The sequence below is a fragment of the Phycodurus eques genome, chromosome 20, assembly GCF_024500275.1.
Source record: "Phycodurus eques isolate BA_2022a chromosome 20, UOR_Pequ_1.1, whole genome shotgun sequence".
Lineage (NCBI taxonomy): Eukaryota > Metazoa > Chordata > Actinopteri > Syngnathiformes > Syngnathidae > Phycodurus > Phycodurus eques.
The window spans coordinates 16,197,466-16,217,979 of NC_084544.1; the positions used below are offsets into that span (position 1 = coordinate 16,197,466).

The following is a 20,514-nucleotide window of genomic DNA, read 5'->3' on the forward strand; positions in this document are numbered from 1 at the left end:
GTCTGCTGGGAAGAAGGAGTTTCAACTCCCACCTCTGACAGAACTTTGCTCATGTTCCGGGGGAGGCGAGGGACATCGAGTCCGAGTGGACCATGTTCCGCGCCTCCATTGCTGAGGCGGCCGACCGGAGTTGTGGCCGTAAGGTGGTCGGTGCCCGTCGTGGCGGCAATCCCCGAACCCGTTGGTGGACACCAATGGTAAGGGATGCCGTCAAGCTGAAGAAGGAGTCCTATTGGGCCTTTTTGGCCTGTGGGACTCCTGAGGCAGCTGATGGGTACCGGCTGGCCAAGCGGAATGCAGCTTTGGTGGTCGCTGAAGCAAAAACTCGGGCATGGGAGGAATTCGGTGAGGCCATGGAGAAAGACTTCCGGACGGCTTCGAGGAAATTCTGGTCCACCATCCGACGTCTCAGGAGGGGAAAGCAGTGCACCATCAACACTGTGTATAGTGGGGATGGGGCACTGCTGACCTCGACTCGGGACGTTGTGAGCCGGTGGGGAGAATACTTCGAAGACCTCCTCAATTCCACCAACACGCCTTCCCATGAGGGAGAAGAGTCTGGGTTCTCTGAGGTGGGCTCTCCTATCTCTGGGGTTGAGGTCACCGAGGTAGTTAAAAAGCTCCTCGGTGGCAGGGCCCCGGGGGTGGATGAGATTCGCCCGGAGTTCCTCAAGGCTCTGGATGTTGTAGGGCTGTCCTGGTTGACACGCCTCTGCAACATCGCGTGGACATCGGGGACAGTGCCTCTGGATTGGCAGACTGGGGTGGTGGTCCCCCTTTTTAAGTGTTCCAACTACAGGGGGATCACACTCCTCAGCCTCCCTGGGAAGGGAGAGGAGGGTCCGTCGGGAAGTTGAATCCCAGATTCAGGAGGAGCATTGTGGTTTTCGTCCTGGCCGTGGAACAGTGGACCAGCTCTACACCTTTGGCAGAGTCCTCGAGGGTGCATGGGACTTCGCCCAACCAGTCTACATGTGTTTTGTGGACTCGGAGACGGCGTTCGACCGTGTCCCTCGGGTGGTCCTGTGGAGGGTGCTTCGGGAGTATGGGGTACCGAACCCCCTGATACGGGCTGTCCGGAGTCAGAGTTTGGTTTGGTCCGCATATCCGGCAGTAAGTAGGACTCGTTTCCGGTGAGGGTTGGACTCCGCCAAGGCTGCCCTTTGTCACCGATTCTGTTCATAACTTTTATGGACAGAATTTCTAGGCGCAGCCGAGGCATAGAGGGGGTCCGGTTTGGTAGCCTCAGTATTGCATCTCTGCTTTTTGCAGATGATGTGGTTCTGTTGGCTTCATCAAGCCGTGACCTCCAACTCTCACTGGAGGAGTTCGCAGCCGAGTGTGAAGCGGCTGAGATGAGAATCAGCACCTCCAAATCTGAGACAATGGTCCTCAGTCGGAAAAGGGTGGCGTGCCCTCTCCTAGGTCGGGGATGATCATAATTTTAAACTGCCCTGATAAATTCTAGCATGATTTAGACCAATATAATTAACTACACGCTTATTGGAGATTAATTAACTGAGAAGGGTAATATATATATTCATTTTGAAAGCTTTTGACACATAAACAATATTCTTTTTTGGGGGGAACACTGGTGTGATTTCCAACTATAAGAAACCCATCCACACAATCAAATTGAAATTACGAATTAATTAATTAATTATAAATAGCGTAAACCCCATTAATAAATAAAATCTGCAAAGTAGTATTTATTTTATGAATTCATATGTTTCATATATGAAATTCAATGCCAATATGTCACTTTAGAGAGGTGCAGGAATCTTATTTGTCCACTTGAGGTCACCATCCACATACTCAACAGAAGAAAGATGAATGTGCGCTGCTTTAATGACATGAACAACAGCCCACACGGACATCGTGTGGCGAGCCCATTTCCTGCTTTAAGCACTGGCGCCATCCTCAAACTGATGTTCCTGGCAATGAAGCCAGCAAAAAGCATTACGGAAACCCAGAATTCATGTCGGTGAAGTTTTTAACGACAGTAAAGCTGAAGAAAATCAAGCTAAATGTTGCTCTTTAAATGCATTTGTTCCTGTCGATTATGAGTGTGTGTGCAATGGTTATTCTTCGGGCTAAGGTTTGTGAATTTATTTCATAAAACTCTGACTGTAGCTTGTGTTTTAAAGTGTGGCTTTCCAGTAATGTTCTTTGAATCCTCAAGCAATTAGGTGATTTTATCTAATGTATTAATTGAGACCTCTTTTTGAGCCATCACCTTATCATGATGGAGGGGTTTGTGTGTCTAAATACGTTATCTGGCGCTTCACGCCCCTGATAGGGTCAACCATGGCAAACAGGTCCTAGGTGAGGGACCAGACAAAGCACAGCTCCAAAAATCCCTATGAAGAAAACAAATATATGGATCTAGGCTTCCCTTGCCCGGACACGGGTCTCCGGGCCCCCTTCTGGAGCCAGGCCTGGAGGTGGGGCTCAAAGGTGGCCGGGCCTGCTCCCATGGGGCCCGGCAGGGCACAGTCCGAAAGGGTAATGTGGGTCCCCCTTCCCATGGGCTCACCACCTGTGAGTGGGGGGGGGGGGGCATAGGGGTCAGTTGCCGAGCTGGCCGGTGGCTGAAGACAGGGACCTTGGCGATCCCATCCCCGGCTACAGAAGCTGGCTCTAGGGACGTGGAATGTCACCTCTCTGGCAGAGAAGGAGCCCGAGCTGGTGTGTGAGGTCGAGAAGTTCCGACTACATATAGTCGGACTCACCTCCACACACAGCTTGGGCTCTGGTACCAGTCCTCTTGCGAGGGGTTGGACTCTCTTCCATTCTGGAGTTGCCCACGGTGAGAGGCACCTGTATGTTGGAGTTCACCCCGGTGGACGAGAGGGTAGCCTCCCTCCGCCTTCAGGTGGGGGGATGGGTCCGGACTGTTGTTTGTGACTATCCACCAAACAGCAGTTCAGAGTACCCACCCTTTTTGGAGTCCTTGGAGGGGGTGCTGGAGAGCGCTCCCACTGGGGACTCCATTGTTCTGTTCGGGGACTTCAATGCTCATGTGGGCAATGACAGTGAGACCTGGAAGGGCGTGATTGGTAGGACAGGCCCCCTCCGATCAGAACCTGAGCGGTTTTCTGTTATTGGACTTCTGTGCTCACCACGGATTGTCCATAACGAACACCATGTTCAAGCATAAGGGTGTCCACACATGCACTTGGCACCAGGACACCCTCGGTCGCCGTTCGATGATCGACTTTGTGGTTGTGTCATCGGACTTGCGGCCGCATGTCTTGGACACTCGGGGGCGGAGCTGTCAATTAATCACCACCTGGTGGTGAGTTGGCTCCGATGGTGGGGGAAGATGCCAGTCCGACGTGGCAGGCCCAAACATATTGTGAGGGTCTGCTGGGAACATCCGGCATAATCCCCTGTCAGATGTTTCAACTACCACCTCCGGCAGAACTTCAGAGGTGGGAGACATTGGGTCTTAGTGGCCCATGTTCTGCGCCTCTATTGCCGAGGCGGCCGACCGGAGCTGTGGCCGCAAGGTGGTTGGTGCCTGTCGTGGTGGAAATCCCCGAACCCGTTGATGGACACCAGCGGTGAGGGATGCCGTCAAGCTGAAGAAGGAGTCCTATCAGGCCTTTTTGGCCTGTGGGACTCCTGAGGCAGCTGATGGGTACCGGCTGGCCAAGCGGAATGTGGCTTTGGTGGTCGCAGAGGCAAAAAAAAAAAAAAACCTGGGCGTGGGAGGAGTTCGGTGAAGCCATGGAGAATGACTTCCGGGCGGCTTCGAGGAAATTCTGGTCCACCATCCTGCGTCTCAGGAGGGGGAAGCAGTGCACCATCAACACTGTGTATAGTGGGGATGGGGCGCTGCTGACCTCGACTCGGGACGTTGTGAATCGGTGGGGAGAATACTTCAAAGGACCTCCTCAATTCCACCGACACACCTTCCCTTGAGGAAGCAAGAGTCTGGGTTCTCTGAGGCGGGCTCACCTATCTCTCGGGTTGAGGTCACCGAGGTGGTTAAAAAGCTCCTCGGTTTCAAGGCCCCGGGGGTGGATGACATTCGCCCAGAGTTCCTAAAGACTCTGGATGTTGTGGGGCTGTCCTGGTTGACACGCCTTTGCAACATCGCAGAGGCGTGTCGGGGACAGTGCCTCTGGATTGGCAGACTGGGGTGGTGATCTTTTGTGGACTTGGAGAAGGCGTTCGACCGTGTCCCTCATGGAGTCCTGTGGGGGGTGCTTCGGGAGTATGGGTTACCAAACCACCCTGTATGACCGGAGTCAGAGTTTGGTCCGCATTGCCGGCAGTAAGTCGGACTTGTTTCCGGTGAGGGTTGGACTCCACCAAGGCTGCCCTTTGTCACCGATTCTGTTCATAACTTTTATGGACAGGATTTCTAGGCGCAGCCGAGGCGTAGAGAGTGTCGGTGGCCTCAGAATTGCATCTCTCGATAATGTGGTTCTGTTGGCTTCATCAAGGCGTGATCTCAAACTCTCACTGGAGCAGTTCGCAGCTGAGTGTGAAGCGGCTGGGATGAAAATCAGCACCTCCAAATCTGAGATCATGGTCCTCAGTTGGATAAGGGTGGAGTGCCCTCTCCGGTTTGGGAATGAGATCCTGCCCAAAGTGGAGGACTTCAAGTATCTTGGGGGGGTCCGGTTTGGTGGCCTCAGTATTACATCTCTGCTTTTTGTAGACGATGTGGTTCTGTTGGCTTCATCAAGCCGGTCTCTCCAATTCTCACTTTAGCGGTTGGGATGAAAATCAGCACCTCCAAATCAGAGACCAGTTGGAAAATGGTGGCGTGGCCTCTCCAGGTCGGGGATGTGTTCCTCCCCGAAGTTGAGGATTTCAAGTATCTTGGGGTCTTGTTCACGAGTGAGGGAAGAATGGAACGGGAGATCGTCAGGCGGATCGGTGCAGCGTCTGCAATGATGCGGACTTTATATCGGTCCGTTGTGATAAAAAAGGAGCTAAGCCGAAAGGCGAAGCTCTCAATATACCAGTCGATCTACATTCCTACCCTCACCTATGGTCACGAGCTGCGGGTCGTGACCAAAAGAACAAGATCCCGGATACAAGCGGCCGAAATGAGTTTCCTCCGCAGGGTGTCCGGGCTCTACCTTTGAGATAGGGTGAGAAGCTCGGTCATCCGGGAGGGGCTCAGAGTAGAGCCGCTGCTCCTCTGCATTGAGAGGAGCCAGATGAGATGGCTCGGGAATCTGTTTAGGATGTCTCCTGGACGCCTCCCTGGTGAGGTGTTCCGGGCACGTCCCACTGGGGGAGACCCCGGGGACGACCCAGCACACGCTGGAGAGACTACGTCTCTCGGATTGACTGGGATCCCATCGGAAGAACTGGAGGAAGTGGCTGGGGAGAGGGAAGTCTGCTGCCCCCGCAACCCGACCTCGGATAAGCGGAAGACAATGGATAGATGGATTGTATTACTTGAGATTACTCAGTTAGGTTTCTTTCCCCGCTAAGAGCCTAACTGACATTATGTGAGTCATTGCTGCCACATTAAATTCAGATAGCCATAAAGATACCTGTGTCAATATGCAGGTGAGTAACTGCACTACACTGATTTATATATATTAGAAAAATGGATTATACTGAATAGATGTGTTCCCACTTTGTCAGATTATACACCAACATGATGATAGCTGGGATAGGCTCCAGCACGCCCGCGACCCTCGTGAGGAGAAGCGACTCTGAAAATGGATGGATGGATGGATGGATGTACTTTCACCAACTTTTTCAACCTTTCACTCCGATACCGTTGATACCAAGCTCAACATCAGCACACACAACACACACAACCATTCAGCATAATATTTCAGAGACATCTGAGAATCGGGACATTGCTGACTTTGATCGCATGGAGGGAAAATGTACAAATTTGGCCTGATTGTTGGTACAGTGGAACCTCGATAAAATGGACCCCGATGTAATGGACATTGGATAAAACGGACCGTCAGGACTGAACAATGTGTCCAAGAATAGTGTCCATTTGTCACTTAAAATGCCGTTGACAATGTCTGTTAGTTCCAGAATTGGTGTGGCGCAATGAAGGAAGAGAATGGGACTGAGTCACAGATATAAAATACTACTAAATCCAATTCCAAAAGAAGTGCCTCCCGTGCCTATGTGGCGGCCATGTTGAATGTGGGGCGCATTGATGTGGCGGCCATGTGATGATCAGAATCAGAATCAGAATCATCTTTATTTGCCAAGTATGTCCAAAACACACAAGGAATTTGTCTCCGGTAGTTGGAGCCGCTCAAGTACAACAGACAGTCAATTTACAGAACACTTTGGAGACATAAAGACATTGACAAAAAACAATTGTGCAAAAATATGCAGAGTCCTCTAGTACTTAGAGCAGTTCGAATGACGAATATTGCAATAGTCCGGTGCAATGACCATTGTGCAAAGGGCGCCGAGACTTCAAGGAGATGTATGCGGTTTAAAGTGACGAGTAGTGCGATCATCTAGGACAATGTTGGTTGTGCAAATGTTCACAGATCCTCAATCAGTGTGCAAATGGAGCAGATGCTACTCTGGCATGAGTGGCCAGTATATGCAAATAGTGCAGCATGGCGAGACAACTACAGTGAGTGCACGAGTAATACATCATTGGCCCCACAGAAATGTGACAACGAACTCAAGTCAAAAAATTGCCAGCTTGCTGAGGCTATAAATGGGCCTTTGTATTTATTTTAGTAATTGCAGATTACTCGGGTTAGATATTTATTGCAGGTCCCTTGTCTCTATACTCATCATTAAAAGAAGCCCCGAACATACCACAAAACAATAACCAACAAAAAGCAAAGGACCCATGCAATGGTCACGTTTAAAGTATGGGAGATAACAATGTCAAACCTAACTGATGAAAATTATCCACCGACAAAAGAGAATTGTGCACAATTGTCATCATGTGAGATGGAGCGACACAAAATGTGATCCGCAGAGACATGTTGATGATTGCGTATTTTTCCCTCATTCACTCACACTTCTATACACAAAGGAGCTAAGAATCCTGGTTGGGCTGAGTAGTCAGCATAACTGCCTGACTATGGGACTTTGAAGTGCCCTCTGGCCAACCAATAAATGCATGACAAACGACCAAAGTGTGTTTGTTTCCCTAATGAGAAAATTGTTGTACACAGCCGACCGACTTCACATGAATCTCCAACGAAGGAAACAGAAAGGTGAAACAATTAAAGTATGTTGTTCGGGACTTGTAAGGACTTCCTTAGATCCCATTAAGGGATCTCAATATGAACCACACATGCCATACCTGTCTATATTAAACCATCCATCCATCCATCCATTTTCTGAGCCGCTTCTCCTCACTAGGGTCGCGGGCGTGCTGGAGCCTATCCCAGCTATAATCGGGCAGGAGGCTGGGTACACCCTGAACTGGTTGCCAGCCAATCGCAGGGCACATACACACAAACAACCATTTGCACTCACAGTCACACCTGCGGGCAATTTAGAGTCTCCAATTAATGCATGTTTTTTTGGGATGTGGGAGGAAACCGGAGTGCCCGGAGAAAACCCACGCAGGCACGGGGAGAACATGCAAACTCCACACAGGTGGGGCCGGGGATTGAACCCGCGTCCTCAGAACTGCGAGGCTGACGCTCTAACCAGTCGTCCACCGTGCCGCCTATATTTAACCATATACAGTATATATGTCCAGCATATACAGTGGGTACGGAGAGTATTCTGACCCCCTTAAGTTTTTCACACTTTGTTATATTGCAGCCATTTGCTTAAGTCACAATTTTCCCCCCTCAATGTACACACAGCACCCAATATTGATAGAAAAAAATTGAATTGTTGAGTTTTTTTTGCAGATTTATTAAAAAATAAAAACTGAAATATCACACAGCCATAAGTATTCAGACCCTCTGCTCAGTATTTAGTAGAAGCACCCTTTTTTGCTAATTCAGCCATGAGTCTTTCTGGGAATGATGCAACAAGTTTTTCACACCTGGATTTGGGGAACTTCTGCCATTCCTCCTTGCAGATCCTCTCCAGTTCTGTCAGGTTGGATGGTGAACGTTGTTGGACAGCCATTTTCAGGTCTCTCCAGAGATGCTCAATTGGGTTTAAGACAGGGCTCTTGCTGGGCCATTCAAGAACAGTCACGGAGTTGTTGTGAAGCCACTCCTTCGTTATTTTAGCTGTGTGCTGAGGGTCATTGTCTTGTTGGAAGGTGAACCTTCGGCCCAGTCTAAGGTCCTGAGCACTCTGGAGAAGGTTTTCGACAACGATATCCCTGTACTTGGCCGCATTCATCTTTCCTTCAATTGCAACCGGTCGTCCTGTCCCTGCAGCTTAAAAACACGCCCACAGCATGATGCTGCCACCACCACGCTTCACTGTTGGGACTGTATTGGACAAGTGATGTGCAGTGCCTGGTTTTCTCCACACACACCGCTTAGAATTAATGCCAAAAAGTTCTATCTTGGTCTCATCAGACCAAAGAATCTTATTTCTCACCATCTTGGAGTCCTTCAGGTGTTTTTTTTAGCAAACTCCATGCGGGCTTTCATGTGTCCTGCACTGAGGAGAGGCGTCCGTCGGGCCACTCTGCCATAAAGACCCGACTGGTGGAGGGCTGCAGTAATGGTTTACTTTTTAGAACTTTCTCCCATCTCCCGACTGCATCTCTGGAGCTTGGCCACAGTGATCTCTGGGTTCTTCTTGACCTCTCTCACCAAGCCTCTTCTACCCCGATCGCTCAGTTTGGCCGGACGGCCAGCTCTAGGAAGGGTTCTGGTCGTCCCAAACCTCTCCATTTAAGGATTATGGAGGCCACTGTGCTCTTAGGAACCTTAAGTGCAGCAGAAATATTTTTGTAACCTGGGCCAGACAAACTGATCAACTTTATTGTTTCTAGCAAATAATCATTAACTTAGAATGTTATGGCTCCAACATGTTCCAAATATGCTGGGACAGGGTCATGTTTACCACTGTGTTACATCACATTTTCTTTTAACAACATTCAATAAAGGTTTGGGAAATGAGGAAACTAATTGTTGAAGCTTGGTAGGTGGAATTCTTTCCCATTCTTGCTTGATGTACAGCTTCAGCTGTCCCACAGTCCGGGGTCTCCGTTGTGGTATTTTACGCTTCACAATGCACCACACATTTTCAATGGGAGACAGGTCTAGACTGCAGGCAGGCCAGTCTCGTACCCGCACTCTTTTACTACGAAGCCACGCTGTTGTAACACGTGCACAATGTGGTTTGGCATTGTCTTGCTGAAATAAGCAGGGGCGTCCATGAAAAAGACGTTGCTTGGATGACAGCATATGTTTTTCCAAAACCTGTATGTCCCTTTCAGCATTAATGGTGCCTTCACAGATGTGTAAGTTACCCATGCCATTGGCACTAACACAGCCCCGTACCATCACAGATGCTGGCTTTTGAACTTTGCGTCCAAAACAGTCCGGATGGTTCTTTTCCTCTTTGGCCCAGAGGACACGACATACACAATTTCCTAAAACAATTTGAAATGTGTACTCATTGGACCACAGAACACTTTTTCACTTTGCATCAGTCCATCTTAGATGAGCTCGGGCCCAGGGAAGCCGGCGGCGTTTCTGGGTGTTGTTGATAAGTGGCTTTTGCTTTGCATAGTAGAGTTTCAAGTTGCACTGACGGATGTAGCGCCGAACTGTATTTACTGACATTGGTTTTCTGAAGTGTTCCTGAGCCCATCTGGTGATATCCTTGACACATTGATGTCGGTTTTTGATGCAGTGCCGTCTGAGGGATCGAAGGTCACGGGAATTCAATGTTGGTTTTCGGCCTTGCCGCTTACATGCACTGATTTCTCCAGATTCTCTGAACCTTTTGATGATATTATGGACCGTAGATGATGAAATCCCTGAATTCCTTGCAATTGTACGTTGAGGAACATTGTCCTTAAACTGTTCGACTATTTTCTCACGCCTGTTCACCTGTGGGATGTTCCAAGCAGGTGTTTGATGAGCATTCCTCAACTTTCTAAGTCTTTTTTGCCATCTGTCTCAGCTTTTTTGGAACGTGTTGCAGCCATAAAATTCCAAGTTAATGATTATTTGCTAAAAACAATCAAGTTTATCAGATTGAACCTTAAATATCTTGTCATTGTTGTGTATTCAATTAAATATAGGTTGAACATGATTTGCAAATAATTCTATTCTGTTTTTATTTATGTTCAACGCAACATCCCAACTTCATTGGAATTGGGGTTGTGTTTGTATATCGTTGGCACGGTGGACGACTGGTTGGCGCATCTGCCTCACAGTTCTGGGGAACTCTATGTGAAGGAGATGTGTTGTACTGCGTGAGGCAAATGGTGGTCACACCAGATACTGACTGGTTTTCTGACCCCTCCCCCCCCCCAGACCCCCACAATAAAGCAAAACTGCACATTTCAGAGTGGCCATTTATTGTGGCAAGCCTAATCAGCATCTTGATATGCCACACCTGTGAGGTGGGATGGATTATCTCCACAAAGGAGAAATACTCACGAACGCAGATTGAGACCGGTTTGTGGGAAATGGCCCTTTGTATGTAGAAAAACTTTTAGATCTTTGAGTCCAGCTCACGAAAAATGGGAGCAAAAACAAAATGTTGCGTTTATATTTTTGTTCAGTGTATCATCATTGTAATGCATTCCCTGAAACACTCTTCGAACACAAACACCAATATCTTTAACCTTGATTGGTTACCACCAAAGGACGGCAGATTATTAATCAGTTACAAATATCAGATTTCAATCATTATGAAAAGATGACTTTTTTTTTTTTTTAAACACACATTTCCCAACAGATTTACATAAAAAAAAAAGCTAAGGTTTATCTCTGTCCTAATCAACTGCTACCACCAACCTCTATCTGCTCCAAACACTGCCCTTACACAGCAAGGTCCTTGATGTTATCAAAGCCATTTGGCCTGCTTTAATCATTGGGAAAATTGAGCATTCCCCTCTCTACATCCCTTGTACTTTGAAAGCAGACAAAATCCAATCACTCATAAGACCGGTTATTGATTGATGTAATCTTATAGGATGTAAGGTGTTTGAGGGGACGTGCCAGATTGCTTTTGTCAGCTACATGTGTTAGTCTTGGCTGGTGATTTGTGTCTTCTTTCATCTGGTGTTTAATATCTCAGTGATGTTCTCAGATCACTCCTTTGGAACCACTAGGGAGACATACCTACAGAGCTAAGGCTTTTATTGCCTCGCAACCACCTCTTTGAAATTGCCGTCAGATTTTGACCAGCTTTCAGCAGGTGGAAGTCTCATTGACAGGCACCATTCATCAGCGCTCCTGGGACATAGTCAAGGATGCATTACCATACTAAATAAAGTCACACTGGTGAACTCTGAATAAGACAGTCAAACAGTGATACACAACAAACCGTGCTGATTTTTTGAGGTATTTAACTCCCGAGCTACCTCTATCTACCACAATCCATTCTGTGATGTTGGTCGATTTGGTCGACTTCGGCTTTCAAATGCATAAAACAATAAAATAGCCTTTTAAACCTCCCCTTAATAAATGACCAAATGAGGAGGGCTAATGTGCACACCTCCCCACACATCTTTAAATAAAACTGACCATCATTTAAACATAAAACAACACAGAAAACACAGTACCTTTCGGTCACAAGTGACAAGCATATAACTACTAACCAGAGGTGGTCGTTAGCTAGTTAGTGGGGATGCGCAAGATGCTAACTTAACAGTAGGGATGCACGGAAAATTCGGTCAACATAAATGTTCGGCTGAAAATCACCCAAAAGTGCATTTTTGGTTCTCGGTTGAAAAACGTTTGTCAGCGAAACAACACAGCCGAAACAGGATGTTGTGATGATGCAAGCAAAAACTGCGGCCAGCGTGCGGGGGGTTTATACACGATGGGTATGTTCGGAAATACAATCTGCCGCCCTAACTCTTCGTGTTCTGAGAGGCAGAGCACGCTTCCTTTCTTTGACTTGCATGAACAGCTTCCTCGCTCATCCATTTGCAGTGCATTTCTGAATGTATTCTATATTGTGAAAAACAAAAACAACTGCACCTCCACAATGAAAAGTCACCCATTCTCCCTCCTTTCCTGACGGCTCGCAAACTGGGGGTAATGCTATGCACGAAGCTAACTTGCTCCAAGTCCGCACCGGCAACGAGCAGCTCTTCTAAGTAAGTAGTCCTCGCATCTATGGCGGGGATCAAGTTACACTTCAGATATGTACATTTATCACTATAAAGGTGGACAGGGAGTAGCTAAGCATGCAAGACACCAAGCAAGAAAAGATAACAAGGGAATATGGAGAAGCCATGCTAATTACAAAGCTAACGTGAAATGTTGAGCAGCGAAACACCAGAATAAGTGCTTAGGTGTACAGTACACTTTTAACATACCGGTAACTCCAACTGGAACCGTAATATGGCCACCAAATATAAACAGCAAATTAGCAGGTAAATTAATGAGTGGCTCGAGAGAAAATAATAGAACAGCGAACAGCTACACAGTTAACACCCGAAAACCAGAAACTAATTGGTTACCGTGTACGTCAGCAAGCGATGAGGAGCTTATACTGTTAGGTGTTCAAACTATTTAGGTCAAAACTTATAATTTTAAATATTAAATATTTATAATATCAGCAGTATTATCTGTTTGTTTGCACTATTTTGCACCAGAGTGGTGAGTTTTTTACACAGTGATAAGTCTCTAAATTACATTACTTTTTTTTGCCCTCTCCAGGTCGGGGATGAGATCCTGCCCCAAGTGGAGGAGTTCAAGTATCTTGGGGTCTTGTTCACGAGTGAGGGAAGAACGGAACAGGGAGATCGACAGGCGGATCGGTGCGGCGTCTGCAGTGATGCGGACTTTGTATCGGTCCGTTGTGGTAAAGAAGGAGCTAAGCCGAAAGGCGAAGCTTTCAATTTACCGGTCGATCTACGTTCCTACCCTCACCCGACCCACAGCTCGTGACCGAAAGTACAAGATCCGAGCGGCCGAAATGAGTTTCCTCCGCAGGGCTCTCCCTCAGAGACAGGGTGAGAAGCTCGGTCATCCGGGATGATCTCAGAGTAGAGCCGCTGCTCCTCCACATCGAGAGGAGCCAGATGAGGTGGCTGGGGCATTTGATTCGGATGCCTCCCGGACGCCTCCCCGGTGAGGTGTTCCGGGCATGTCCCACCGGAAGGAGACCCCGGGGACGGCCCAGGACACGCTGGAAAGACTATGTCTCCCGGCTGGCCTGGGAACGCGTCGGGATCCGTCCAAAAGAGCTGGATGAAGTGGCTGGGGAGAGGGAAGTCTGGGCGTACCTGCTAAAGCTACTGCCCCCGCAACCCGACCCGGATAAGCGGTAGAAAATGGATGGACTGATTACTTTTTTTTATTATTAATTTAGCTTTGCTAATGGACTATATGCTCTTTGTCTGTTGAATTTATTTCATTACATAAAGTAAAAAGAAATGTTGACATGAAAATGCCAAATTTGAATGAAAAGAAGCAGAGAATAGCTCATAATTTCTGCCCTTTTTAACAGGAAATATTTACGTGACACATTTAAATAACCCAGTCAGAAACACTTTCCATTCTAATTCTACACTGTAGTTAACGTCATATATTGCCCTGCAGTTCCATTATATGAGCCGGGAGGGCGCTTTGCGTCCTCTCTCTCTCCCCCCTCGCCTCTCTGTTTTCAGCACCCGTCTCCAATCAGCCTCATCACCACCGGTATATAAGCCTGCCTGTTCCAGGAAATCCTCGCCAAAGTATTGCAGTTACTTCCAGCGGTACCACGCCCCCCCCCCATGTTCCTGGTCCACGTCATTCCTGCCGCCAAGCCAGCCGCCTGTCCTCACCACTGCCTGCCACCTGTCCGCACCACCACCGAGGACCACCGCCATTACCTTTCCTCAATAAACTGTTCATCATTTTACATCTGCCTCCGCCTGCTCTTGGGTCCAGCTACTCCCCATACGTGACAGTTTATACGTATTGCGATATATACCATTACCATAAAGGGATTCCATTTATACCATATGAATTTTAGGCCTTATTCCCCAACCCTCAATCACTTTTTGTAGCAGTTAGTTTATGACAAAAATATGAAGAAAAAACAAATCTGATCTTACATTTATGTACAATGAACATGTAGATTAGTGTAAGTTTAAACATTTGGGTAAAAAAGAACATTTTTGCATACAGTATTACATAGTTATATACAGTATGTATGACAGCAAGTGCATGTGGTTGTTATTGATTTATTGAACCAATTTGAAAAAGGACTGCTTCACAGAACCTTTTTTGTGTCCTTGCATTATTAGAGTAATAGCTTATCATGTTTTGATGTATTAGATGTTTGCAAATGTTACTGTACATAGTGAATATTACACGGCAGCTCGAGTTGAAGAAAATCGTGAACCGAATTTAAATCACAATATCGCCCAGAAAAATCTCAATTACATTTGTTCCTAGAATCTTTCAGCCCTAATTGGTATAATAATTTATTTCTGTGTTTCGGTTTTCAGTCTTGGTTTCCTCATTTTCGGTTTTCGGTTTTGTTCCTACTGAACAGCCTACATCTTCATTTGGTGCATCTGCTTGTCAAATAGCACATACAGAAGGCTCAAGTTTTACCCCACCAGTGACAAAATCAAAGTCCTTGACCTTGTGCACAAAAAAGGTCAATACACCAAGTACTTGGACAAAACATCAGTCTCCAACTACCTGAGACAAATTCCTTGTGTGTTTTGGACATACTTGGCAAATAAAGATGATTCTGATTCTGATTCTTCTGCTTAGAAAGTGAGTCCTCTTACTTCACGGCAGATTCTGGGGAATAGCTTCTCTCCCTTTCTTCTTCCTTGCCATTCTTTCAAAGAAAGCATTGCAAAGAGGCACAAAAAGCCATACTGAGGTGATAGTTTTGTCATCCTTAAACTATAACAGTAGACGACACAACCCATGTTTACTGATGTTTCAGACAAACTATAAATTGTACAACTTTTGGTGTGCTGGAAGTTTAAGGTAACAAACATGAGTATAAATTTGGCCTATGGCGGAGGTGCCGAAACTATGCCCCGTGGGCCCTTTACGTCCCGCCATCCATTTTCATTTTACCGGCCTCGAGATACAGTAAACCCTTGTCTATCGTGGGTTAACGTTGCAGAAACCCCCTGCAATAAATGGATTCCGCAAAGTAGACACCAATGATTTATTATATTACGTATTTATTGTTATAGAAATTCATAAGTTTCCTATAATTAGATTCAATGCCAATATGTCACTTTAGAGAGGTGCAGGAATCTTATTTGTCCACTTGAGGTCACAATACACACACTCTACAGAAGTACATGCCTATTAAAAACAGGTGTGCTGTACTTGAGTCTCGTGAACAACAGCCCATGTGGACATAATGTGAAAGCATTGGCACTGTTCCTCACACTGACAGTCCTGTCAACGTCGTCAGCAATAAGCATTATGGGAACCCAGAATTCGTTGCCTTGATGTTGTTGTTGTTGTTTTTAACTACAGTACTGTAGTTGTAGAAAAGCAACCTAAATGTTGCTCTTTACTTGCATTTGTTCCCGTCAATATTGTTAGGAGAGTGTGCATTAGCTATTTGTCTGACTAATTTTGGTATAAGTGAATTTATTTCATAAAACTCTGACTGTTTTTTAAACAGTGTCTTTCCAGTCATGCCCTTCGAGGTGCTTTTATTGTCAATTCTTCAATATGCGTAACACATACAGATTAAAATTACGGTACTCAAGGGCCCGCGGTGCAAATAATAACAATATAAATAGCTAAATAAAACTATGGTGTATATATAGTATAAAAAGTATTAATTGAATGTGCAAATATCAAAGATCAGGTGACATGTGCAACATAGTCAAGGTCAGGGAACCAAGGCAAATAAGACATAAATTAGATGACAAAACCCCAATGCTGCTAAAGTGGCAAGTGCGACTCTGTGTCTGGTGTGTGTGTGTGTGTGTGTGTGTGTGTGAGAGAGAGAGTGTGTGTGCTTCTGCATGTTTGTGGGGTGTCAGAGTTCAGGTGTGCAGAGGACAGAAGAGGTAGGAGGGGGCAGAGAGTTCAGATTCCTGACAGCCTGATGAATAACTGATGAACTGTCTGAGTCGGCTAGTCCTGGCCCGCAGACTCGTCCCTGATGGCAGCAGACTGAAGAGGCTGTGTGATGAATGGGTGGCATCCCCCGCTATGCGGAGGGCTTTGCGGGCAAGGCGGGTGCTGTAAATGTCCTGCAGGGAGGGACGAGAGGTTTCAATGATCTTCTCAGCTGCCCTCACTATGCGGTGGAGAGTCTTGCGGCAAGATGCGGTGCAGGCTCCGTACCACACAGTGATGCAGTTGGGCAGGATGCTCTCTGTGGTCCCTCTGTAGAACGAGCACATGATGGGGGCTCTGGCTCTTCTCAGCTTGGGCAGGAAGTAGAGATGCTGGTGAGCTGGTCCAGGAGAGGTCCACGGTGATGTGCACTCTCCACCGTAGCACCGTTGATGTTCAGGGGCGCATGCTGTGAGTGCGCTCTCCCGAAGTCCACAACAATCATCTTGGGTTTTTTTCACATTTCGGGAGAGATTGTTGTCCATGCACCACCCGGCCAGGTGGCTCACCTCACTCCTGTAGTCTGTCTCGTCCCCATTGCTGATGAGACCCACCACAGTTGTGTTGTCTGCAAACTTGATGAAGAAGTTGGAGCTGTATGTCGGTCTGCAGTCATAGGTCAGCCGCGTGAAGAGGAGGGGACTCAACACACAACCTTGAGGGGCCCCCGTGTTCAGAGTGATGGTGCTGGATGTGTTGCTGCCTTAGAGTCCAGGTGTGTGAGGCGTCATCGGTTCACCGGTTGGACCGATATGCAAATTGGAAGGGGTCAGGGGTGCTGGGGGGGGAGGTGGGGGGTGCTTGGGATTTGATGTGGCACATGACTAGCTGCTTGAAGCACTTCATCAGGATGGGAGTGAGCGCTAACGGACGGTAGTCATTGAGGCAAGAGGGAGACGACTTCTTCGGGACCAGGATGATGGTGCTGGGTTTGAATCACGTGGGGACAACACCCTGACTCAAGGAGGTGTTAAAGATGTCCACAAAGACATCTGTGAGTTCAGCTGCATAGTCCCTCGAACAGGCCCAGGTACATTGTCTGGGCCCGGGGCTTTTAGTATGTTGATCCTGTTGAGAGATCTTTTCACGCTGTCCCGGGTCAGTGTCAGCAATTGGTCACCAGGTGGGGGTGGAGTCTTGTGTGCAGGGATGCTGTTGTGTGCCTCAAACCGAGCAAAGACGTCATTTAACTCATTTAGCAGGGAGGTGGAGCTGTCGCAGGTCTGTGGTGAGGGTTTATAGTCGATAATGGTCTGAATACCACGCCACAGACTCCTGGTGTCAGTGCAGTCACTGAAGCGGTGAGCGATCTTCCTGTAGTACTCTCTCTTAGCCTCCTTGATGCCACGGGACAAATTTCGCGGGCCACATAAATTGATGTGGTGGGCCAGATGTGGCCCCCGGGCATTGAGTTTGACACCAGTGGTCTGTGTGTACTCATGAAGGTCTGTGATGGAGATGTAGGTGGCAGCCTGTTTGAACATGGTCCAGTCTGTGGTGGCGAAACAGTCTTGAAGTGCCTCAAGGGACACTTCTGGCAACACTGTTTCCTAACTGGTTGGGAGACTTTAACCAGTGGTCTGTAAGCTGGCATTAGCATAACAGTGAGATGGTCTGAGACGGCAATGTGGGGGAGGGGAACGGCCTTGTAGGCCCCTATCAGTGGGGTAAAAACATTGTCCAGAGTGTTATTTCCCTGTGTTGGAAAGTCAATGTTTGAGTAGGGTTTAGGAAACACAGCCTTGGGGTCATCATTGTTGAAGTTCCCAGCAAGAATGAGGAAAGCATCTGAGTGGGCTGTCAGCTGTTCACTGATATGATCCTATAGCTCATTTAGCACCTCACTCCTGTTTATTGCTGGAGTTTGGCCGCTTATTTCCCTAGGTAAATAAAACGGCCGGCACTTCAGAGCAATAAACTACAGTAGCAGTGAGAAGTGTTGACTGACCAAGATAGCGTCCGGCACCAGGCGTCATTGATGTAAACACACAGTCCGCCGTCGCGAGTCTTACCTCCCGCGAGAGTTCTGAGCATGCTTGCCGGTCGAGCTGAATGGCGCTGTCAGGAACGCTGCTGTTAAGCCATGTTTCCACAAACACAAAAACACAGCAGTCTCCCACAGTCTTACAGGTAGAGCAAAGCAGTCGAATGTAATCCAGCTTGTTGTCCAGAGAGCGTACGTTGGCTAACACGATGGAGGGAATAGCCGGCTTGTGTGGTTTAGCCGCTAGCCGAGCTCGGATACCTCGGAGCTTGCCGCGTTTCTGCTTCCTCCTTTCATGGTGCCTCCACTCTGGGCGTGACGCAGGAGTGGGGATCGCAGGTGTTGTAGGCACCTGGAGCAGACCGGTGTTCCGTAGCTCCTCAGTGAGAGTAGAGTTTAACTCCGTAAAAGTAGTTCTGTCGATGTCGAGCACGTAGAACACGTCTTGGAACATGTAGACATGACGAAGACAGACTAAAACACTGACATATAAGACAAAAAACACCAAAACACCGTTTGTTTGGGTGAGAGAGCAGCCGCTGCGTATGCACGCGCCACCATCTTGAGGACAAGGTTTGAGATTATGGTGATTTACCGAATGTCTGAGTTGAGATTACTCATTAAGGTTACCTTTTCTGCTAAGAATAAGAGCCCACTTGACCTTATGTGAGTCATAGTTTAAACTCCCATCCATCCATCAATTTTCCAAAATTGCTTGTCCTCACTAGGGTCCCAGCTGACTCCGGGCGAGAGGCTGGGTACACCCTGAAGTCGTCGCCATAGGGCACATATATACGAGAGTATTCCCTCCGTGCATCGGTTTCAGCACCTGGGCATGTGTGTTTAAAGCGGAATGAACAGGGCAATTCCTCTTGTCAGGTATTCAATCAGGTGGGGCCGCTAGCACGCACACACAAGGGGACGTAGTAGAAATGAGAAGGAAAATGATTGCAAAGCCAAATGCAACAGCCACAGTTTGGGAATATTTTGACTTCAAACTGAAGGAAAGTTAAGGTGAGCCCACCAATATACAGTATATGACAAATTTGATGTCATCCTGACAGTAAACGCTTACTCACTCATGATGCGTTTTGGCCCACAAATACAAATGTAGCACTTCACAAAAAGTGTATCGCAGTTCATTACATTGCATAACAAAAACTGCCCTTCAATACAGATGAAAAGCCAGTATTTGGAGAAATGCAGCAAACGTTTGACAAACAGTATGAATTGCCTGTGAGAAATAAGTCACAAATGGCAATCCCACACTTTACATAATACTTTACACTTGACACTTCACAATACTTTACATAAAACAAGACCTCACAGACATAGCATTTTAAAGTGACTATCTCGGATTTTATGCTGAAAATGTGTTTTAAAAAAGCAAGCTATGAGCAATTAACCACATCTGAAAAATAATTGCATCCTAACTCAAACAAAATATGCTACTGTGAATTCCGGACTGAAACTAGATGACAGCACTGATGGACTGTATAAAAGGGTCAGTGTAGATGTTTGCTTTTTTTTAATGTGACTTGTGCAGCTGAGAAATAATGCTCCCCCATAGAGAAAAGCCCTCTGGGATGTATTAAAGCTTTGTGTCTACATGAATCATGTATTGACAGTGGGACTTGAGGTCTGGAGGCTCTCTCCAGCAGCATTGGCTGAAACAAGGCAGTGAATTTATCACAGGTGGGAAACGCAATTACCAAGGGAGTGGTCACATGACAGAAATCAATATGACACAAAGCAGTCACCTGCTGACTCTCATCTATGATAAAGTGCACCAGTGTCTTTTCATTGCAAGAAAGATTAGTGGACTTTGCAAACCTCCTACTTTTTGATTTACTGTTGGCTTCCCAACTGAAACAAGAGCCATTGTTTCATGAGACAGGGAAGTAATGAATGGACTTGTAAAATACTGAGAAAACACCTTAGAGAAAAATTCAAGTCAGTATGGCTGTCTTTATTAGCTAACCTGGATAGAATTAATTCAATGCTGCAATGGAAACAAATGAAAGCTGAGGAGTCCATTAAAAAAAAAAACGACCAATTCTGCCCTTCTTGCCTGATGCCTTGCCGACATTAGCTGAACTATCACATATTATCCATAAGGTGGCCCTGGTGGACAAGAGGAAATGCTTGAGAAAAGAGGAGGGGCAGTACGGTGAACGACTGGTAAGCACATCTGCCTCACAGTTCTGAGGACCCGGCTTCAAATCCCGGCCCCGCCTGTGTGGAGTTTGCATGTTCTCCCCCTGCGTGCGTGAGTTTTCTCCGGGTACTCCGGTTTCCAAAAAGTATTTTATTGCGGATAAAATCAAGCCTTCCATCCATTTTCTTAAAAAAAAAACATCCTCCCTCGTGCTGTTCAGAATCCTGTTAAGATTCTTCAATCCA

The 20,514-nt window shown here is 47.0% G+C and overlaps 1 protein-coding gene across 2 annotated transcripts in view; it reads right to left on the reverse strand.

Moving 5' to 3' along the window:
- Window positions 1–20,514, reverse strand: part of phf14 (PHD finger protein 14) — a 159,311-nt gene that overhangs the window by 23,798 nt on the left and 114,999 nt on the right. The window lies entirely within an intron of this gene.